This window comes from Anser cygnoides, chromosome 1 (assembly GCF_040182565.1).
Source record: "Anser cygnoides isolate HZ-2024a breed goose chromosome 1, Taihu_goose_T2T_genome, whole genome shotgun sequence".
Lineage (NCBI taxonomy): Eukaryota > Metazoa > Chordata > Aves > Anseriformes > Anatidae > Anser > Anser cygnoides.
In genome coordinates, this window is record NC_089873.1 from 101,272,448 (window position 1) to 101,296,566 (window position 24,119).

General features: G+C 40.9%; 1 long non-coding RNA gene across 3 annotated transcripts in view; it reads left to right on the forward strand.

Moving 5' to 3' along the window:
* The window catches only part of LOC136791776 (uncharacterized), a 50,560-nt gene that overhangs the window by 2,770 nt on the left and 23,671 nt on the right, over positions 1 to 24,119 (forward strand). Inside the window, exons 2-5 of one of the 3 annotated variants that reach the window (XR_010834392.1) lie at positions 3,383 to 3,460; positions 8,909 to 9,044; positions 18,064 to 18,264; positions 22,144 to 22,293. This is a non-coding gene — a long non-coding RNA (uncharacterized lncRNA). Of the gene's footprint in view, positions 1 to 3,298; positions 3,461 to 8,908; positions 9,045 to 18,063; positions 18,265 to 22,143; positions 22,294 to 24,119 lie in introns of those variants that run through there. The other 2 variants (XR_010834389.1, XR_010834393.1) reach the window with 2 other exon arrangements.

Genomic DNA, 24,119 nt, shown 5'->3' on the forward strand with positions numbered 1-24,119 from the left:
TCTTTTTTTTTTTTTTTCTGGGCAGAAGGACTTCCGTAGCTGGGCTATAGTACACAAAACTTATATTTGTATAAAGCCTTTAAGAGGCACTGCTTTGCGCAGGATCCAGCCTTGGTTGTTTTACAATGTCAGGGTCCAGGGAATATTAGGGATGTATAACAGTCCCTCTAGGAATTTTGTCGACAGCCTCCGTGTCTTATTTAAAGTAAAAATTAGAAATAGTTTGGTGGCTGTGGCAACAGACTGTAAAAAGGACAAATGGTTAAAGAAATTGAATACATTTTGAAAACATGGCTTTATTCCTTGCCACTTGTCCTAAAGTTCTTATATGATGCTAGGCAAATCATTGTTCGCTATAGTATTTGCTCAGGTACTGTCTAAAATGTAGCCCCTTTGTGCCATTCATAGCTTAAGCACACAAAAGGAGGTAGCCCATGCTCCAAATAGTTCAATAGGCTAAACAGGCAAAGTGGACACAGATTAGAGAGTGTATGACACACTGTTTGATGAGGTTGCAGAAATTGCCATGTGCAATATTGTGCATTGCATGTGCCTAACATTCTTTTTTAAATGAAGGATGATGTTACAAAGATACTGTGTGAACAAAAAAGCAAGGACAGGACATTTTGGCAAAGTAGATGAGGCAGAGAAAGGAGACCAGGTAGGGTGGAATCTGAAGAATACAGAGTCAGAAACAAAGTTGGAACAGGCACAGGAAGGAGTCCAGTCCAACCCTTTACATTTACGAACAGAAAAAAACCTTCATTTCAGACACGTAAATTGACATAGTTTAAAAGCACATCTTTGACATTTTGGAGAGCCTCAACGTTAGCAGCATGACTGGCTGAAGAAGGTAAATCCCAGTCTTACCTGTTTCATTTTATATTTTACACATGCTATGGAAGGATTTTTGACCATTTTTATACATTTGCCGGCTCAATGAAACTTTGGCAGGGCAGTCATTTGAATGCTGAAGATCTGGCAGAGTATGAAGAATTGTATTATCTTTTGTGTGCTGAAACTGTTGGTAGTATCATAGCATTGCAGAGAACTATTTTCTGTGAAGTTCATGGAAAAACACTGTACTGGTAGCCACTTGGAAATAAAAACACCTAGAATCTTCTGAAATCTGTAAACTTTTTCTCCCTATAGTATGTTGGGAAAAAGAAATCTTTCCTACATGTTCTTTTGTATTATCATCAGTTATGGTGGCTGTGTTTTTTACATTCATTTTGAATCTGTGTTTCCTGTCATGAGCAGATTAAAAACAGAAGAGAGCAGAGTGAAAGTTTTCTATTGCAAACATGTGTGTCTGAAAAAGGATTGTATTTCCATGTCCTGGAACATCAAGGGGAAAAGCTTGCCCTCCCCAGACACACACCTTTAGTTTGCAGCAATAAGGAGTTTATAGACAAGGTTGGTTTACTGCAGTAAATAGAAAACCCAAATCTGCTATTATTTCCAGTGGTTAATCCAGCCTGGATGTCTGAGGAGACCTTCAAACATTGTTCCCAGCACAGATATATCTTATTCTTTATCTGATAAGAATAGATATCTATAGATAGAATATCTAAATGCTTAGCATATTTCTGGGTGCAATGTATCAGTGCTTTTAATAATTTGTCTTCTGTATCTGAAATAGTTTTATATGCAAATGTTGCTGTCTAGATAGTGTTCTTAGGGACTATTAATAGAAATGGAGAATGAATGCACTTATCCTCTAGAAATTAAATGCAATTCACAGGCAGAAAAAAAAAAAAAGGCTGTGTCAATGGAATTCACAAAGAAAAAAAGTAGTTCTGAGGTATCATCCACATATCTGTCTGCTTTAAAGAACACAGTTGGAAAAGGACAGAAAAGATGTTACAAGAACCCCTGGGGACCAGATATACAGTATGTTCCAATCTGATATTCCTGGAGGAATTGAATCCTGGAAAGAAGACAGTTTACTGGTTTAGATGGTGCTGCAAGGCCTTCCTATCTCAAACATAAATGCTGTCCTATTAAAACTGTTATATATTAATATGCATTCAGTGCAGATACCACCCAAATAATATTTTACTAGATTAATTAACTCCCTCACCCAATTGTACACAAAGGTCTGTTACATTGTGTGCAAAACTGAAACAAATCTGGGAAACAGTTTAATAAAATCATCTTCTGTATTGGTTATTCAGTCATAATCTTCTTGTGCCTTGAGGATGCGTTTACTGCTAAGAAACAGCACTTCTTCATTCCTGAAGTGATAACATCTCTTCAAGTACCAGACCATGGACTAGAGTTTTACTTTGAGCAACGTTATTGGCAAGTATGGTCTTGCCTTTCCTTGTCATTTCCCCAGCTGCCAAATGTCATTCAGGTATACCCAGCTGATGGTGATATTTCTATACATGTGAACATTTTCAAGACTCTTAAGACTGCAACTGTTATTTCTATAATTAATAGAAAAAATGAAGCATACTTAAAAGTTTTAAACAAACATGGCAAATTTAACTAATAACCAAACAGCTTTGGAAAATTTAGAAATAGGTAGTAATTCACACAGTCTGAACCTCTCCTTTGTAACTGCTTCTTCAGATTAATAAGAGAATCACCAAGCTGCTATTTTAACAATACCAATTAGCATAACATATCTCTTGCTTTTTCTAGAGTATGTATTACAGTGTGAACACTTTTCTGTCTTAACATATTTGTCCAAGATTCTCATAAGAGATACTACAAACCATAATTAAATTAATCCCTCAACCTGCTTCTGTAATAAGAATTCACATTTAAATCATTGGTCATTAGGCACTGGACACTTCTGTAAAGTAATAGATGTGAAACCTGTCATATTTTTATAAATTGTTCCAGTTCTTAAAAAATGTGCCATTTCCAATCTGAATTCCTATCATTTCACTTTACAATTTTAGGTTATAGAACATTGTTGCCTTTTAAGCTAAAACACTTTTTATTTTCAGAAATCCTCTCCTATTATAATCAAAAAAAAATTTTTTTCTTAAGCAAATGGCATAGACTGATTTTCTTTTTTTCAGAACTGTCATCATAAGATAGGCTTCATATATTTTAAGTTACGGTTGCATTTCTTTAATCTTTGTGGTTTTTCAATCTCTTCAGGGTAAGCATCAAAATATGCCATCATACTATTGCAATACTCAATGTAATTTCTCTGCTTCCAATGATCAGTAGGAAAAAAAAATAGAAGTGTTGCTAAGAAAGTATGGAGATGATGTACAGACTGATAGAACAATAAATAACGTGTATATATCTGAGAATACTGTTGCCTACTGTGCTGAGAGCTCATGTTCTTTCTGTCATTTTTGGTGCCAGTGATTTCCACAGTCTCCCAGCTTGTAGATGACTTACAATTTTTTGTTTTCAGGTGTGTGACCTTCAAATTATTTCTGTTCAGACTGTTGCTTGTATGGATTCCCTTTCCTACCAGACAACCCATCTGTGTGTAAGTGGCTGTTTTTCAGTACTGTTTATCATTTCACCAAGCTGTGCATCATCTGCAAACTTTAGTAGCCATGCTTTCATATTTTCTTCTATGGGATTAATAAAAACATTAATTGCTAAACTGAGATCAGAGGCTTAAAACCTGTTGAGTTAGTAGTTGTTTAATATCTTTTTAATGTACAGATCAATATACACTTCACTGATTATTTAATGTTAATTTTAAAAATGAGACTGTCATGAAATACCAAAATAAACACAGCATCAAAATGCAGATATATGGAGATGTGAAATGTTTTTCTAGACACCAAAAAGACTGAAGTATACATAAAAGGCAGAGTTGTTACAATTGTTTTGAAAAAAAATCATACAACTATGTTAAGGCAATTTAAGTAATACCCCCAGATAAAGATTTCCAACATTATTTTTTGGTTTACTTTATTTTACCGTTTACATAGATATTCATGGCTATGCTCTGACTATTGTGCTCCCATCTGGGAACATAGAACACCTATGGTTTATGAGATACTTCCACTGGAATTGCAGCTGCTTTGTTTCACCAGAGCAATGAAAAAATGATGAAATAGATAGATAGGCTCTAGCACCCTTTGCATTCTGCTCTTCTAGCCTCTTGTTGATAGTGGCTGTGGCTGTTCGGCTCCTCACAGCTTTTCCCTGAGCGCTCTGCCTCAGCTCTTCACCATTTCTGCATCCCACAGCAGAAGTGACACTGTTCCTTCTACTTTGAGCAGCAGAATAGGATTTTGCATGTGCCCGCTTTCCTCTCCATCACTCCTCCAAGGATGGTGCTCCTGGCCTCCCTCTCAGTGCAGAAAACTAGCATGCTGTCTCCCACCTCCTTCTCAGCTTCTCCATAGAGAGGGTCTAGCACAACAGGTGCTTTCCTCACTGGTGCTTATTATGAACGTCCATACTTACTGTTGCTTTTTCTCGTTGTTGTTTTCCCCATGCAGAATTGTTCCCTTTTAGACTGGCCACCATCATCCATTGTTCTCCATGAAACAGAAACTGCCGTTGCCCTTGGGGAGATGGCGATTGGCTATACTGTGAGGCTTCATAAAACACAGACCCCATTGGGAACAATGGAGAAGAGCCTTCTCAGCGTGGCTACCAGCTGAGGCCTGCCACAGCTCACTGCTGGTCCACAGCAGTGGGGAGTGGCAACCATATTGAAAGAGGCCATGGGCCACTGAGCAGCCTCCAGGCCCTGCTGTGGGGGAAATGGATTACATGCAACAGGAGAAAAAAAAGCAAACAAACCAATAAAACCAAACAAATGAGCAAAAAACAACCCACAACTTAATAACAAAACTGAGTGAAATGAAGTCTTCATGCAAGGTTTCAACAAGGTCCACTTATGTGGGAGCTAGCAAGGGTTTTAGCCTGATTTGTAGGGGAGGTTGAGTACTGCTTTTTCCTGTTGATGATTTGACTCCCCCTTAACTACTGAGAGAAAGAGATTCTTATTTGACAATTTGAATAGGAAGCAATTTTTGTCAGAGAGTAATAAGCATTTCAGCTGTGAAGATGTATTTCCCCACCTTCGCTTTTCACTGGTATACTCCTGGGTTGCTAGAGTGTATTCTGTTACCAAGATAGGAGGCAAAGGTCTAATAATGGGTGGTCTGTTTTTTAACTGCCTGATTTTTTAATTAATTTTCATCTCTAAGCAAATGAATATATTCAAATAAGTCTTTGAAATAGCCAGATCTTTTTTAATCACCCCATACACATTGTGCCGTTAGGGAGAGTATACTGTGTTTTTCCTAGAGCAGTGAAGCATACCAGAGTTGGAAAATTTTGCCCTCACTCTAGAGTCTTTACTTGCCTCGAAAACACGATTACAGTGATAGAAAATATTTTTAAAGATAATGAAATGTGAGGGTATGCTTCATCAATAATTAAGCACGAGCCATACTGTAGGAATGTTGTGATTATCTTAGAAAACAAGCGTTGTGATTCATGGAAATATTCAAGATGCTATTTAATAGAAATTCAAGCTTTTTAGGTCATTAAAATCACGATTATTATACTCAACTGTTTCAAAGTATAATCTATTAAAATCCCACTTACATAAGCATCCAAGTCTCCATCTTTCATATTTATAATTTTATAGGATGAATGAATAGTCATCTGCTTCTGTTATTCCTCATAGCAAAAAAAATTCCTCTTGAGCAGAAGTCTCAGCCCTGCCATAGAGTGACTATCAAAATGTTTATAATTATGTCTGTGGCCATTTCTGTGTCTTTGTATTTAAATTGATAAAGCTGGTCTTTAAAGATTCAGTATATATTCTTTCATTTTCAGAATAGGAACCATAATTATTTAAAACAAGCGATTCATCTAGAAAAGCAAAGCTGCATTCTCAACTAAAACTGAGGTCCTAGTATAATACACCTAATATTGTGATGGGAGCTGAGAGGCAGCTTTCCAACTTAGAACCAGCCATCGATCTCACTGAGGCTGCCGGGTGTGCTTGCTGCCTTGCGCACCAGCTAAATGAGAGAACAAACAGATGTCCATTTGTTTAGCAATAGCTTAAACTGTGGATGCCATGCCCAAAATAAACATTGAATGGATCGATTAGAGTGACTAAAACAGTGAAAAGCAGGAGGAAACACGCAGGGAGCAAAACAAAAATCATGATACACAAAATTAAGTGAATACACAATGGCCTTGAAAGAAAGCCAGGGGAAGGAGCTTTTTGAGCAGTGTACTGACTGCAAGCAGATCTGGATCATGAGCAAAGCACCAGATTCTTGTTCAGTCTTACTGTATTTGAAGAAGCGGGACTTAGTTTGTAGTAAAACAGGATTACTTCAAAGAAATACCTGGCTCTTGTAATCAATGTCTCATTCTAATGGAAACAGCCTGCTATGTCGTGAGTACTAGCTGACTGCTCAAGCCACGATGAAGTTAGACAATGAAAACAGAGAGAACAGAACAATGAAAAGCAGGGAGGGAGGACGGAGAGAGATTCTGGAAAAAGACATGGTCAAATGGAAGAAAAATGAAAACTTGGAGGAAGCGAATCTCAGACAAAGTACAGGGAGATGAAAAGGAATGTGGTGAAGATGTATTCTTCAGCATGATAGTCAGTTAGCTAGGAGATGCTTGTGCCTCTGGGAGAGAGTAATCCCTAAAGTGTATCCTTGTTTGAATTTCTGACAAAAAAGAAGACCCTGTCCCTCTTGTCCCATTGCCATTTCAAAAAGAGTAGCCCTCTAAGGCAGGCGCCCAGGCATCATGACGGAGGGTTAAAACACATGAAGCTGCTGCCCATTTGGAACGCACTCCGTCTCTTCTCACATCTGCAGAGCATTTAGCCGCTTGCATCTGGTTGTGTTTGCGCAAATATAATTCCATATTCACTAATAATTCCCGAGGCTAAAGGCCCCTCTCCTGTAACCTTGTTAATATTCTCACAAGGCCTGGTGTGAACGCCTCACAGCATTTGGATTAGAATTCAGTCTGGTGGGTTTTTCCCCCCCCCCGTCTCTTACTCTTTCTCTCTCTCGTACTTTTCTGGCCTCCAGTTTCCTGGCCACCCACATGACGAGACACTCTCCCTCCCTCTCTCTCCCCGTTCTCAGTTTCAAGGAATTTCCTTTTGTCAAAGGCAAAGTGTGATTGACATATTTTCCCCCTCTTAAGTGCAGTCTTCTTAATACTTGATTTAACTATGTCCTTATGGGGCTCGTATAATCATTACCTAGGTGAGAAAGAGACCCCCTGCTCCCTCTCCACCATCCGATCTTGGGCTTCAAGCTTCAGATTTCTGGATTGCTTAGCACTCTTTACATGTTTTTTATTCACTTTTTAAAGACATTTTAATTAATTTGGTGCTGACGAGGGATTCCAGATTGACAGCCTTGGAAACTGAGGTCATTTGTTTGTCCACAAAACAGGTACCACCAAAGCAGCAGAACTGCCAGCTCCCCTATCAAAGAGCCTCGGGCTCCCCTTTTAAAGCACCTCAACCCAGGCCAGAAAAATCACCTTCTGCTCTGCCCTTTCTGGAGAGAAGACAATTCCGTTTCCTAATCAGGCCTCAACCCTGATGCCAGGATTGATTAAAAAAATGAGCTGGAGCTCACCCTGACCACATTGCCACAGGAATATACATTAACATTTTGCTAGTTCACTTCTGGTCACTCCTTTCTTTACCACAAGATATTATGTTTTGCTGTTGTTCTCCAGTGATTTTTCCACACGAGACTGCATGGCACGGGCCCAGTCAGGCCCCAACATGCCTCCCACCCCAGTAGAGACCAAGGTGTGCCATGGCAGTAGGGCAAGGATTGGAGGGAAAGCAGCCATGGGGCTTGGGAAGGTGGATGGGCTGCTGGCAAGAGAAGGAGAGGAAGGCAAGCCCCCATGCAGATAGCTTGGAGTCTTTAATGATCCCCTGTTAATTTGTATTGGCCACCCTGCTGTACTGCTTTGCCTGGTCCTATTTTAATGTTTCCATGTAATGGGGTTTGTGTCTCTTTGCTGCTGAGCAGTGCCAGCAAATACCTCTTACCATTACCCAGGCATTTCTGATGTTTAGTTTCGGTCTGAGAAAAGCTCATTGAAAACAAAACAACCTGAACAATGCTTAGGTAAGCTCATTCTTACAGCCTTTAAATACTTTTGACAATATCAAATTCCTTCCCTGACTGTTTTTATCCACGTCATGTATATTGGGGAAAAACTCTGTGTTATGATGACTATGGGCTGTCTGTGGGAATTCAGTGGAAGAGGTTGCACAGACTGAGCCAAACATTTTAAATACAACATAGGAAGGATTATCAACAAGTTTTTGACTAAATACTTGCAAGATCTTACTGCACAGTTTAATCAATATGAGAGCAAAACAGAGTTTTGTTTTCCATTTAACAGAAATAACTTAAAGTGTTTTCAGGAAACTGATTGTTACATATAAGAAAATGTTTATAATTAAGTATGTTGACAATTTGCACCAATCATTATAATACCTTGTTTTCAGTTATGCATGAACTTTCTACATTTGAAGTAACTAGGATGAAATTTCCCATGTTGGAGATAAATCTCTATGCCTTGCATCATTCTTTTTCCCCTTGTTTGGAAAGGAGGAAAGAATAATTAATTGAGTTTTCACACACACAAACACAAAAGGAGACTTTATTCTCATGTACGTACGTATTCAAAAACTTTGGAGGAATACTAGTAAGAAATCATATTCTCTACCTAATTTATATCAAAGCCTTGCCTTTTGATCAGCAATTGGTGTGGGAGATCCCTCTGATGTCAGGAATGTGCACTTGGCTATTTCCATGAAAAATTTCCCACATTTACTCAGGTTATGAGCCTTGGAAAGACCCACTTTGCACAAAGACATTAGAAATGCATATTCTCTGAAGAATGTCTGTGTATTCTTAAATCTAGGGGTGGACCTTCTCTCCCACAGGAGCAGCGGGGTACGTGGTCCGGCTGTGCTGTCCCAGGGCACAGGAGATGAACAGCACTGCTGCCTCTGTTGTGTTTTCAGTGTTCCTCTGACAGAGCATGGGGAAGAAGGAACCTTTCTGACAAGACTACAGAAGGTAGGGACCAAAGTACTGTGAATGAGGACATAGGGACAATCCTGATATTCAGAAGAAGGGCGGGGGACTTACAGCTGGGAATGGAAACATGACGGGGGATAGGCATGGACCTCAGATGGTTATTGCCTAAAATAGACCACTCTGTAGTTAATTCAAGCTGGCAATTTCAAAATCAAATATTACAGGGGAAAAAAAAAGTCATAGAAAATTGATGATGCAGAGCAGAGTTTGGTTGATGTGCCGTAAGTAAGCCATGAAACACCTATCGAGCAGTGAGTATAAAAGAAGACCTCAAATACACAGGTTCCACAGCAGTGATCCAGTGGAAAAATGTTATACGGATATGTAATTAAAGACTGCAAGGTAGCTCATAGATAGGCCTAAAATAAGGTCAGGCTTATTGCTGATGAACCTTAACACTGGAACGTTTGACTTTGCAACATTAATAGTTTCTTAACATAGTATTATTTCTACAGTACATAAACCTGGTATAATATATAGGCCATAGCCTACCCTTCTGTGAAGTGAGTTAGATTAAGAATTTCATTAATGGCTTAAATAAAATTAATTAACAAGTATTTACCTTAGCTCTGTTCCAATCTGAGAGGATTCACACATCCTTTGCTAAGCCAGCTTCTGTGTTTTGTGTAATGAGATGGGACCAAACTGTAATGATATAAAAAAATCCTTTCATACTTGTCTTCCTTTCTTCACACAAACATGTGCAGCTGTGGCCCATAGCTGCTGAAAATAGTCATCACCACAATATGGCAATGAATATTTTCAACCATTCTTTTAAGAAAGCTTTTATCTTTTCTTGGCCCCACAATGTCTCCAGGCAATCTATCTCTGTTGTCAGGGCCCTGTTTAATGAAGTATTGTTTCAGGAAGCATAGTCCATGGCTTTATTTCTGGTATGTGCCCGGGAAGGAGATAACTTGTAGATGGCTTTACCAGTTTATCAGATCACAATTCTCAGCCTCAATGCTGCCATGTGCCAGGACTACCTCAACTGACACAAAGAGACTGTTCTCTGGCTTTTACTTGTTTGGGTTGCAAGCTGGTCAGAAACTGATGTTGGGATCCTGACTACAGGTACTGGCAAAATACTGAATTTATGTGTTATGGGAAACTACCAAATTCCATTGCTGCAGAATAAATGAGTTCAAGAGGCTGTGACTGAAACACTTGGAGAAGGTGATGTGAGAACTATTGTTTCCAGCTCCAAGGCAGTTCTACATGCTGCAATGGTTTACCCCTGGTTCAGTTATTTCTATAGCTAAAATAGCCAGAAACTTTGTGAAATATAAGCTGTGATTTCTATAGCATGACTTACAATAATTGATTTTTATGTGGGCTCCAGAGCTGTAGGAGTCAGAGTCTCTGAGTAAACAGCAGAGCAGACTGTGCCCCCCAAGTCCAGCTCGTACCACTTCTGATTGCTATCCTGCCCTTTCTTGTGAGAAGTTTCTCTTGAACACCTTATGTCACACAGTCTTGTGCACATCACCTGTGAGACCAGTTCTCTACCACTGTGACCCTCCAGACACTTTCTGTTTGACATTTGGTGAGCTGTGTCTTGCCTTCATACTAATTCAGCCTCAGGATTGCATCATGATGGTTTCTCAGGCTTGCAGGACTGCGTTGTAAACAATAATGCTCTGTACAAAAACATGGAAAACAAATTCTGAAAACTCTGAGGGAGGCTTGGCTTTCAGAATGACCCCACGTAGCTCTGAAGACAAGTGACCTGAAACTTGCTAGAATATTTGCATAACTTGTTCTTTTCTGAAGAAGATCTGCTCTGTTCTCTGCTGTCTGAAAATGTCAGTAGTAATGATTTTTTTCAGAATTTGAAGAAGCAAATAAATAATCCAGAACCTTCCCCAAGGCCAAAGTATCTTTCATAGAATGATTTGGGACTATTGGCAGGACTTTGAAGTTCCTTTGAAGGGGCAGGGACACCTTCCACTAGACCAGGTTGCTCCGAGCCCCATCCAACCTGGTCTTAAACACCTCCAGGGATGGGGCATCCACAGCTTCTGTAGACAACCTGTTCCATTGGTACTAAACCTCAAAGTAAGAAATTTCTTCTTTATATCTAATCTAAATCTCCCCTAGTTTAGTTTAAAGCCATTGCTTCTTGTTCTGTCACTACATTCCCTGATAAAGAGTCCCTCCCCAGCTTTCTTGTAAAGGCGCCCTTTAGGTACTGGAAACCTTCTCTTCTCCAAGCTGAACAACCCCATTTTTTCATTCTTTTTAGCTTATAACTAAGTATTTTGAAGGGTTGAGGGGAAAAAGGAGAAAAGAGGCTTGAATAAATTGTCAATGGAGAGTCACAGTGTATTAGGTGTTTTCCAGGCATTGTGTAAAAGTCTCTGTTTTATTGTGCTTACAGGCCCAAAGAACAAAATACAGTAAATCTGGAACTAGAAACTGGGAATGGGGAATGAGGCTAGTAGCAAGCAGCACCATGGTACTGGAGAATAAAGCCGGAGGGATCTATCGCCACCACAGCCCAATTTGGTGAAAGTGGAACATAATCCAGAAAGTGTTTGAGTCACTCCACTGTCATCAAGTACCTGTGAAGCCCATGGGTGAGGTATGTCTCGCCCCCTTTTTGGTGGCCAGACGAAATACAAAATGACAGTCTACTGCTGTTGCTAGTAAATTAAGTAACAAAGACATTTCTCTCCCTGCATTCCCCCCAAGCAAATAGCAAGCATGGAGGATGCTGGGCCTTTTGTTATTAAATCAGTAGTTTGACAACTACACTGGGAACAGTGACTGATAGCGAGGACCAATGGCTCTATTAAGATATGGAATAAGACAGAGAGGGAATCCCAAAACACAACGCTTTTCATGAAGAATGGGGAACACTGGGATATGGTATCTCATGTTTCTGTTCCTTAAACAAGTGACCAGAAGCTCCCTTCTGCATCTGATTTTGAGCTGCCTCCAGGCGTGTAGGGTGCTGCCATGGGCTGAGGTCTGAGACAGAGAGCCTAGTTTTGGTTTTCCAGAGGCAGCTCCTGTTCCCATGGATGCTTTGGACAGTGAAGGGCATTGTTCTGGGAACTGCAGCTTGCACTGAGAGGATTTATACATAAAATCAAGTCCCTCCTGTCCTGACCCCTCCTGACACCCAGACATCTGTGAGAGAACACCCCTGAGATGGAATCGTTGAAGAACCGTTTATTTTGCAATGGAGGGATAATCTCATAATAACTGGGGAGTTCCTCCAAGTTCCTGGGACTACCGAGTGAATGTTGCCCAGCGTTGCCAGCTGAAACACTGCAAACACAAATACAATGGAAGCTCTGAAGAAGGCAGAGCTGCTCAGCACCCACAACCCATGTTTATTTTCTCCAGAGATGAAGGGGGGACTGCAGGTCAGCAGGAATTGTGCATTCTGACTGGTATTTATTGATTCAGAAGTCCTTGCTGACAGACAGACAGACAAGTAGAAAAGGCTTCCATTACAGTGACGTCGTTTCTTTCCCTCTTTGCCCCTGAGGCTTTCACTTCTGACACTCTTTACACATTGCTGTGGCTTCTCCAGCTGCTGCTGAGGCGAATGGCAGCTGCCTTTCACCTCTCTGATGCTGGAAGACTGGATGCCCGTAGGGAACAGGACTGTCAGGCTTTCAGTGACATACTGCAGCACGTCTATCAGAACTGCAGCAACAACACAGAGCTTTGGTGTTCAGCTTTCCCTCTGAGACTTGGGTAAGACTGGAAGTCTGGGTCAGATGCTGGATGTGAACTCTGGGTGGCCACTGGGGGTCAGTACACAGGGTCTCTATGAGAGTGAAGCGCCCTGTGCTCACCCCCATTTCCACCTTCCGTTCCTCGAGAAACTCTCTGATTAGGTTTTTATTTGCCCTGTGCTAATACTGTGCTTTAGGAGAGATCTTGCAGTTTGCATGAGTGAAGGTGAGGCACATCTACTTTCAGCTCTTCATAGGGATGCTGTGCTGCAACACTCTGGAGCCTCCATTCGAGTCAGTGGCCATGGCTTCAGTACTTTTGATTCCTAGTGTTGTTCCTACAGAGGGTCTCATTGGATTTAAGACCCTGCTGGAGACTTCTGTCTGTTGCAACCAGTACAATCACCTATGCTTTTAACCACGCAGGGCAGCCTTTTATAATGAGCCATCATTGGCAATGCAATATATTGGATACTTCATCCTTTGTCAAAATTGAGAAACAAAATGTCCATGTTTAAATAGGGTGAATTGTTTTTCTTGCCACCTCCCCCCCCTTTTTTTTTGTGTGTGTTTTGTTTTTCTTATGATGGATTGTCTCATTTTGAGTCCAATAAACAAAAGGTGTCAGTTCCTAGAGGATGCAACGGCCTGGGGTACAAGATACTGAAATGTTTGCAGCAAAGCAGTATCAGATAGATCAGGTCATAAACAGTAGATTCTTTACTCACTTTAAAAGCATCATACTCGCAGCATGGGTGAGTGAATCATACTAATCTCTTGCTTAGTGAAGTTTTCACTAAGAAGATTCAATAAAAGGGTGCCCTTTTTCAGTCCTTAGGAATATGCTGTCTATGTAAATACAAATGAGAACCCAAGCATCAGATAATTTTGTCCACTTCTTGATTGCCAATGCAATCTTACACACAACAGTGCATGCTTTGTTTTAACAATCTTAAACAATGAGGTATCTTCCACATTTGGATTCTTACTGTTTTTCTTGTAATTTGATTCATGCAGTGAGGCATGGTTGCAACACTTTTTGTTCAATGACAGAATGCTTTTACATCACCTAACATATATGGAATTCTTTTCAGGCTCTACTTCATTAAAAACTGATGCTCAGATCTTCTGCTTCAGGCACAGATGCACAGGGGCAGATCTAGGCATATATTCACTTTGAAAAGATTTCCTTTCCTTTTCATTAATGACATCTGTACAGCTGTCTAAAGACTGCGGAGATTTCCTTCTACACTGCTGGATGTTTACTATCTTGGTAATCTGTTTGTGAAGAGCCACATGCTTTTGTTCCTTCCATAAAGCTCCTTTAAGTGTAGCCTGTTTTCCCTAATGCAGCCTTCCCAGTGAATAGGAGTAAAGGGGGTGAGGGGTCAAGTATTCAGTGTTGCAAGGCAAATGTGCTTTCCTGGGTATGACTGTTAGCTGCTGAGAATGTCTAATGTCAAATGGCCATGAGTGCAGAGCTCTCCTCAAAACAGAGCACATAGAGCACCTTCAAGGTGCTCACATGTGCACATCAGCATAGAGTCGTAAGTGTGAAAATGCCAAAACAGCCTCCAAGTATTTTATAATCTAGCCTTGCTGAGCTTTAGATGTAATGGAGCAAAATACGTTACAAGCATGCAAAAACTAAGCACAGCTATCACCATTCTAACGGTCTTCCATGACTGAAGAGGGAATAACTGGACCACCTAGTCATACCTGAGGGCTAACATACACCACTTGAATTCCCTGAGCTGATTGCTGTTTAAATAAGAGCACGTACATAGAAACAAAGCAAACCTTGATTTGAAAACAAACTTGGTAATTACTAGTCTGTTACATGACTGTCCCACCTTTATTTTTTGTATCTTTAATCCACAGTTTTTCTCATCTTTTCCCATGAGGTGCAGTGTCCTCATGTCAGTGGTTTTCAACCTGTGATCCACAGATTTTTGGGAATCCAGGGACTGCTTCTAAAGGGGCTGGGAAAGAAAAGCAATTTTTTTATACATGCTGTGCTGTAATCTACATATGTGAAATCTCTAAGGAAGATAGCACGTCTGCAGGAAATTGTTTTAGGAATACAAAAATCAAAAAGTGTTTTTCAAGTACTGCTCCATGTGACTAGTGTTACCCTTTTTCATTTTTTTCCTGACCTTAATAGGAAATGATTTTAGGATCTAAGGATACTCTTAATTTCTAGCTCTTTTCTGAAAAATTCCTACTGTTACATCCCTGTGTCAGTAGCGCTAGATGGAATAGAAATCCTATCATGCATGAGACTTGAGGAATCATGGACATTTTAAACACCACATTGTCTAAATTTACTTAAGGTTATGCATAATGGAGGGGGGACAAATACTGATCAGATTCTTTCCATTTGGTAGGGCTGTATGATCTGCAGCAGAAGGAGGAAAGTCTTGTAAAAGACCCTTACTTTCCTGTATTGGGGTGGCTATGAAAGTAAAATGAAGAGCTTTTTTTTTGTCATGGGAAGAAGCGGGAGATTTAAATCCTAAAGTTGTGTTGGTTTAGTTATCTTTAGATTCCTTCAGTTCTCTGTTTCAAGAGAACCATGCTGGCTGGTACTTCCACGACTGGCTAAGCCTCTCAGGGTTGTCCTGTACATGCAGGTAGGCTGCACAGTACTGTTAACCTTTGATCCTAGTTTTTCTCAGCACCTCCAAGCCCATTTTCTTCAGATTCTGTGTTTGCATGTATTTCTTTTGCTCTTTATGCATTAACTTCAAAATAAATGGCAGCCAAGCACAACGGTTGTAACAATAAAAGCCTACATGCATCTTTACCTGTAGCTAGATCCTAACTTTTCCTTGCAAACCTCAGTAAACTCTACTTAGCTTAGTTATCTCTGTTGCTGAAGAAGGGGAAACAAACTTTGTTGTTTTTCTTTCTATCAGAGAGTCTTTGCCAGCAAAGGATACTGACCACGCAGACAACCCACCCAGTGCAGGTTCAGTGTCTAACTATCATTGTTCCATGGTTTTGGCCTAGGAAAAGTGAATTTTGGTAATGAGATGGCAAGCTCTAATCTCTAATGAGATTAGAGACAGATGAAAGTATTTTTAAAATAGCAGAACTAGAGCAGAATTCTTTAGTGACCAGTGATAGGACCCGAGGGAATGGTGTCAAGCTGCGACAGGGGAGGTTCAGGCTGGATATTAGGAAGAGATTCTTCACTGAGAGGGTTGTCATGGAGTGGAATAGGTTCCCCAGGGACATAGTCATGGCACCAAGCCTGTTGGAGTTCAAGAAGCATTTGGACTGTGCTCTTAGTCATATGGTCTGAATTTTTGGGTAGACCTGTGTGGTGCCAGGGGTTGGACTTGATGATCCTTATGGGTCCCTTCCAACTCGGGATATTCCATGATTCTGTGATTCTATGATTCTAGTTCTTTGACAGATCCCAGTCTGTCTGTCATTCTAAATTTGTGCTTTTCCTTCTAAAAAGCCTCTTGTAATTTTCTGCAGTCAAGTTGGAGAATGTCAGGTATTGTGATATATATAGTGTGATGCACCTAACTGATTCTCCACAAACATAAATATTCACAATTTTGTTGGTTTATAAATTTAGACACCTTAACTGATGCTGAGTATCCACAGATACTGTACACTAGATATGTACGAAATGAAATTAATACATATTTATATACTGGAAACAAATTAAAAACAGCCTTTAAAGGACCAAGTGTGTCTGTCAACAATGCCAGAGTTTATATTAACATGCATTAGTTAAGCACATTAGTTAAGTTTAGATCAACAAATTGTCGGTCACATAACGGATACATATGTGGCAACTTAACAGAAAGGCTCAAGCTGAAGAGACAACTCAAAAATGTACCTATAGGAGTACATGAGTAGTAGGGTCCACCTCAGCAGAAACTCAGGGGAGTCAGTGTTTTCGCAGGGCATAGTGTACTCCAGCCATACCTTGTGCCTTCTCTGGCACATTGTCCCTGCCATTGAGCCTGATTCTGCTAGCAAGCAGGATGGCCCAGGAGAGCAATGCCATGGAAACTCTGATGTGTCCTGGGGACCTCCAGCTCGTTAATTTTGCCAGATTTCCAGTTCTGTTGCAGAGGCCACAGTGAAATGCAGCCTTTGATTTCTATATGGATCACCCACAGTTTAAGTTATGCTGGTTCATCAGAATTAGAAAGAAATCCATAGGAGTTAAAAGATACTTTTCTGAGTAAAGGAAGAGTAGGCAATCCTCAAGATATGAGTCTGGGTTCAAGAATCAAATGTGAAGATTGAAGAGGTAATATTGCAACCTGTCCACTTCGTTGAACAATGTGCATATGCAAGGATAAGGGGAAAATAGTTAATTAAATTTTGTTATCCAAAACAAGCAAGGGTGCACTCTTCTAATCCCTTGTAGAAATATATTTTTTTTGTCACGGTCTCCTAGGCACACATACTTAAATTGAAAAGCTCTAAACTTACGGGTTAAGGTTTTGCAGCATAGTTCAGTTGGAATTATCAATCTGGAATTATGAAATCTGAAATGGCAAATTGTTGTTGATGCTCTTCTTTAAAAGCTTGGCTGCTTCTCTTTTGTCTAATTTTGCTTCTCTGTGTATGCCCTGCATCCCTCCTTTATTTCCATGTCTCTCTCACCTGTACCTAACATGCCTGCTATTAACACGTACTGTTAATATTGTAGACTGCTAATATTATAGTTTTCAGAGAGGCTGCACAAAACCAAAAGCAGCTGCCTTTGGCTTTGACTGGAATACAGCACCTCTGAAAGTCAGGCACTAATGGTTTTCAGTTGGAAAAGCGGATTCCCTTCTATAAAACAATGCTTTTCATTTACAATTTAAAGAACTCCCCATCTATACAGATTTTAAAATGCTGTGTACATGCTATGTTCCTACAGGAATCTGGCAGCCATTTCTAGGGAGCATTAAGCAACAAGATCTTGTAGTGAACAACGGAATTATTTTTTATTTAGAGATTACATAACTCTAACAAAATGGAAACCAGCCCCTGTGCTTCACTGTAGACCAGAACTTTCTCTTCCCAGATGGAGGATGACCTTTAATTGTGTCAGTTCCACCCCACATCCTCAGAAAACAAGGGCAGCTGCTTCACACATGAAGGGAAGCAGAGACTGTCGCAGCCATATTGATTGAGGATAGATCATTACTGAAGCAACCTTACAATAGCTACATGAATTAGACCCCATCCATCAGTCAGGTCTGTTAGAGTCTCCAGACAACAATAACGGATTTTAAATATCACAAACTGAGTTAGCCCCTGCCTACATCTTTTCCGTTTAACAGCCATGGTCACAACAGTACTAATGCATCCAGAAAAGCTGCCTGTCAAGGGAGACAAGCAAGGTATAATGCTAGTGGTACAAAAAGTGAGCAGCTGTGGTCACTCAGTTATGGCTGTATGGACATCGAGGAATGGACTCATGGGGAGCTGATGGTGTCCTTGCTCTCAATCTGCTGGAGGAGAAGCTGCCATGCAGACTTCAGGTAAATGGGACTCACAGCAAAGTCTAGAAATACTAGAAATGCACCAAGTATTCTGCCCCTGATTAATTCATCAGTACTTCCATACATGACTTATCAATAATTGTCCCCAAAATTCTGACAGCACTTATGTTCCCCTATCTTTCCCTCCTTTTGGTTGAGCCACTGTGCTAAAAGTTCAGTTTTTGATTCCCTTTCCCTGTTCCTTTAATGTCTTCTTGGTGCTGAGGGGGTGAGTAGGCATGGTTTTCTTGGACCCCTTCTGTAGAACAGCTGTGATTGTTTCCCAGGGATGTGTGAGAGTTAGGAAAGATAGTGAGGCATGATTTTTGCTATATGCTGAAAGGCTTTCTCCATCAACCTGAAGAAGGACCTGAAATGTGGTGAAAAGGTATAGAGTTGTCAGCTCCGAAACAAAAGCGTTTGCACAGTTGGGAAGTAACTGGACAGTGTCTGCATCCTCTGATGAGCTGAGACAATTCCATTACCCGCAACTTGCCATAAATCAGCGGTCTGCTGCTCTGAAATAGGCATTCGGTGTTTGCTCTGCTATTTCTTAAAGACTGGGGCTGTCAGTCAGAGAAATTACTTCAATGCAGTGATTGGCATGGAGTCACTTTATCATTCCTTTTGACAAAGTTGTCACTGAATGCAGTCACATGCTAAAATACAATTTAAAAAATTGAATTCACTTTGGCTATGTTTATGTTAACTTTCTGTGAACAGTCAAGCAATTTAGTTTTATTGACAAGAAAATCTGTAAAAAGTCAATGTCAAAAATACATATGTGTGCATTTAAGTAAACTAGTTTTAAGTTCTCATGCATAGGCATTCAGTTTTGAAATGCTTACACATTCCCCCAGCCAAAGGAATGGAAACAATACAATGTGATTTATCTGACCAATCAAACCTAACCCAGACAGCTGCAGCACAGGCTCTCTTGCTGGCTGTTATTTCAATACCGACAGAAGAGGGTAGATGCCTCGGATTGCATTTGTGTTTTGAGCCGGTCACTCAGCTCTTTTGCTGATTATGCAGAAGCTAGGAAGCGCACAGCCCTTAAAGGGTCAAATGTGGAAAGTGTGGGAGCCTACAGCTATGAACCTGGCACTTACCGAACAACTGCATGCTTGTGGCATTCACTAAATTTGGTCTTTTTGAGGGGTCTATTTTTGTATTTAAATACAAATATGTTGCTATGGAACAATTTGCATGCTATGCTAAATATGAACTCTCACACATCCCTGATTGATTTAAAATTGTTAAAAGAACTGTTGACAAGTTTCATGGAACAAGTAGCCTATTAGGAAAAAATGGTGAAAAATCTGCTGACATTTGGTGTCACAATGTGCTGTAGTGTAACATGGGGGAGGCACAATGTCATCATTGACATAGAGCCATCAAGCGATATTTGCTGTACCTGTGTAACACTGTCATATGAATATTCCTGTGAACAATTCAGAAATTAAAAGCAAAGGCCTCATTAAAAAGGAAGAAGTGCCTTCAAGAACCAACAATTTGGTCACTCCAAGGATATGCTAGAAGGCCAGCAAAACTGCTGCCAGACCTGGAGATGTCTAAATTCCTTACACAGCTACACCCTTCCCAGCAAAGCTCCTTGTGATCTTGAAGATCTGCTGCCGGGCAGTTAATTTTTGACTGCATTAGGTAGTACAGCATGTAACCTGCAAGATCTCAAGGAGAAAACCAGTGTGGTATGTGGGGGATTCTCCCCAGCACCTCTCAGGTTTCTGTGAAATGAGAAATCCATGCCTGGGACTCAGCAGCAGTGCAGGTTATGTACATGCATGTCCCATCTCCTCCACTGCCTGGGATCCCTCCAGCAGCCCCAATTCGTTTGTAGCTCCCTGTCTGTGATGGTTCTTGCCATCGCCCTTGCTTCTCTTTCCACTGTCTTCATCCATAGCAGGGAGTCTCTGCCAAGGATGTGGGAGAAAAGGTGATCTGAGGACGTCTTCTATATATTTTCAAAGGGTGTATTTTGACTGAGGTGTGGATTTGGGAAAAATATAGCGATCAAAGTACAATACTCCTCAAGTCATCTACTAAACTGCTTCTGGCAGCATGACCTGCTTGCTGTCTAAAGTAAACACTAAACAAAGTTCTCCCTTTAAAAAAAACAAGCAAACAAACAAACAAACAAAAAAAACCACCACAAAACAAAGCAAAACACAACACAACAACAGAAAACCACCATTACTCTGGAAATCAGAAAAGTGATTTATATATATTTTTTTGTTTTCTTTAAACCAGAAATCAAAACCAGATGGATTTAGAAATGTGCGAGCACAGTGATTTTCGGTTTGCCACTCAACTGCCCCCCACCCTTTGGCAAATCTCAAGCCAAACCCAATCCCGGCCTGAGGTGCCTGCGGCGGGGAGCGGCCGGCCCTGGCTGCCCCCTGGTGGCAGCAAGATCAGGCCCGGCATGGCCTGGCTTGGCTTGGCCTGGCTCGGCTTGGCCTGGCTTGGCCGGGCTCGGCCCCGTTTGGCCTGGCTCAGCTTGGCCTGGCTCAACTTGGTCTGTTTCGGCCTGGCTTGCCTTGGCCTGTCTCGGCCTGTCTCGCCTTGGCCTGGTGGGGGAGGATGGCCAGGTCAGCAAGGGGAGCTTCTGCCGGCCCCTGAGAGCACAGCCGCAGTGGACATCTGCTGCGCACGTTTTATTTATTTATTGTTTGGAATGGCCGTGTGGGCGGCGCGGTAAGTCTGACACGTTTTCTCAATCTGTACCCCGAGCAGGTAGGATTGACAGCTGGAGAAAACCGTATATTTGGAGTGCTAAATAGGTTATCTGCCGCCCGTAAGAAAGAAAAGCATTGAGCTTTGCAACCGTGCCTCCCAGCCATGCCCTTGTTTTTGACTTTGCCACTGGCAACGCTGAGTGTCTGACCCCTGCTAACGTGCGGTGCCTTTAATAAGGGGAGGGAGGGAAGTAATTTTATACTCGGCGTGTGAGTGATTCATGTTCTCAAAGGGGATAAAAATGTTATTAGAAAATTCTCCTGCCAAATGTGTGGCAAACGAAACCAATTTATTAATGCTGTGAAGCCAATGTGTGAAATTGGGATAAAAGGTGAGGTGCGGTCTCACCCCTGTGCTTACTGCAGCAGAATGTGCAGCAGCACAAAAGGCTCTTGTCCTCAGAAGGTGGCTGCTGCCCTTGTGACTACAAGCACTGGCAGCAAACAAACGTTTTCTTCGGCTCAGAGCGTTAGGGTAAGAGATGCTGAGTCTGAAAGAGCAGACCTCCATCGTGAGCCATCTAGCTGCTGCTTGAAACCTGTAAAACATTGTCAGGACACCTTTGAAATGCTTTTATTCTTTCCATAGTTCAAGGCTTCCTCTTCATTTAGGGTTATTCTTTATTTTATTACGTGCTAAGCAGTCTCAGCATGCTCTGTGTTGAACAAGACACAAAACAAAAACAGTCCCAGACCCCAGAATACTCTGGATTTGAAACAAAGTCCGCACAAGTAAGGCGTGGTTTTGAAGCCAAGCAAGAGGCCCAGACATGGTGCATGCTTTTATACTAATGTATTTTACATGGGTTAATGGCGAAGGTGACCATATGTTCGCAAAGTACCCATCAAACAGCTGCTGTACCATTGACAAAAGCATGGTGAAAGAAGTTTATATCAAAGGAACTCCACTCCTGAAAGGTCAGGAGTCCTCTGCCTCATGCCCTTAAACTGAAGGGACTGTGGGCCTTCCTGCACCCCCTCCATTTTTGCTATCTCTGCCACCACAGTGCTTGATGTAACTGATTGAAGCAGCATGGCTGGGGCCATAAGCAGCATGAGCAATGCTCAATTCTACATCTTTTTACCTCATATGCAAATAGCATCATCTCTCTGTTTTCAGCACCTGGAAAACATCAACATCTGGACAAAGAACAGCCAGGCAGAGCCTGGCAGGATGGAGGAAGTCTGCGGGGGAATTTCTGTCTTGAAAAACTCATCTTCAGAACAGAATGTACCCATTCATCTATGGTATCTGGCTTCATATCACCAAGTAAGTCAGCATGGCCAGTTCTTCTGGATTCCTTTCTCTTCTGGAATAGCCCCCAAAACATGGATACTAATAAATCAATTTCTTAGCTGTAGGAATCTGGAAATCTAGGCCTTGTTCAATCAGATTTTGATTTCACTGTGGCAGTCATCTATATGGTTCTGGTTTATTGTATTATTTACACCCAGAAACAACTCTGGGGATTGTTCTGACTCAGTTCTGGTGAACTATAATGCAGCCATTTGCTCACTCAACAGCACAGGACACCAAAAGCCTTATTTCTGTCCATCATCTCGACATCAGCTCTCTCGCATATAATCTAGATGAAGGTTCTGTTATCATTATTCAGGGCCCTGTCTGGGTCTGACTAGGATACTGAAGCATCATCTAGACCAAGATTATTCCTTGGAGAAGGCTATACTTAAAAGAATATTTTTTTTACTTTTCAGAAGCGTATCCACACAGAAACTCTATTTTAGCTTGTGTATGTCTTCAGTGGGAGCTAAAAAATTACAGAACGTTTATTATTTTTCCGTTCCATTTTGTTCTGGGGTGTTGTGAGGGGTAGTGAAACTGGAATCTGTAATGCACAGTCTGGAAAAGTGCATTGCTGAGACCAACTACTTATGTAAAGGTTTTCTGCATACTGTGGAGTAGAAAGGCTGAATGACTGGCATGTGATAAACCGAGCGGAGATGTCTTACTGTGAAACCCAACACTTATTATACACCTCTAATCTCAATAAACTAGAAAAGCAAAACCTTAGCCAAGCCCAATCTTTCTGCTCACCTTTCATTCAAGAAAGCATTTTTCGTATTATCCCCTACTCTGGCTGTAGGGAAGAAGACATGATGTGAAGTCAAGCTTTGAACAAAGAAGTGAAATGTATTCACAGTATTTCTGAGCAAAAAGAGGTGTGAAAACTGTCTATTGATCTTTCAGGCTAAAGAGGAATGCTCAGAAATTTGATGACAGTATAAGGAATAAAATTGAGTTTTTATATGCAAGCACACAACACAGTATGAGTGACTGATCTTTTTCCATTTACTTCATGGGCTTGATCTCTGTATATGGTTGTGCAGATTTAGCTATTCTCAAAACAGTATGTTTTTATTTTTTGGTCTAGTTTCTGTTAATGAATCTTGTACTGGTAAATTTATTCAGATACAAGATTTCTTCAGGTTTCTCTCAGTTCCCATTGTACGCTTGTCTGCCTGCCATTGAACCAGCAAACTCATTCCACAAGATCTTAACCTTACTTGTGTTTTGTCTGCAGCAGGGACACATAGTTTCTGACGTATTAATAGTGTAAGTCAGGGAGCACAGTTGCTCAGCCAGTTTAGTGATCCATAAACCTAGTTAACTATTTGGATTGGTATTAAGTACCAGTAGTCACCTGTTAGAAGAGCGTTTCCATCTATCTCTGCTTGTGGTTCAAGTTGAATGGTGAAGTTTGCAGAATCAGTAGCCCTGTCCCTGTACTCCATATAGTCAGATTACAGAATTCAACTTTCATGCCATTATTTACAAGTCTCTGAAGAAGTCAGGTAACTACAGCTGATTATCAGAATGTAGTGATGTAGTATTCTAGAGTCCAAGGTCTCTAGCACATAAACAAGCATAAATACATAAAACCTACTGCCGTTCAGCAGTAAAAAAAAGATTCAACTTCTAACTCCATACATACCTCAGAGTTCCTGGCTTCAGGAGAGGGTCCTGTCATCATTCCCTGTCATACTCCTAATCCAAGCCCCACAGTGTTTTTACATTCACAAGTGGGTCATTGTTGCTGCATGTTCCTGGTTCCTGTATCTCTTCACTTTGTGGGT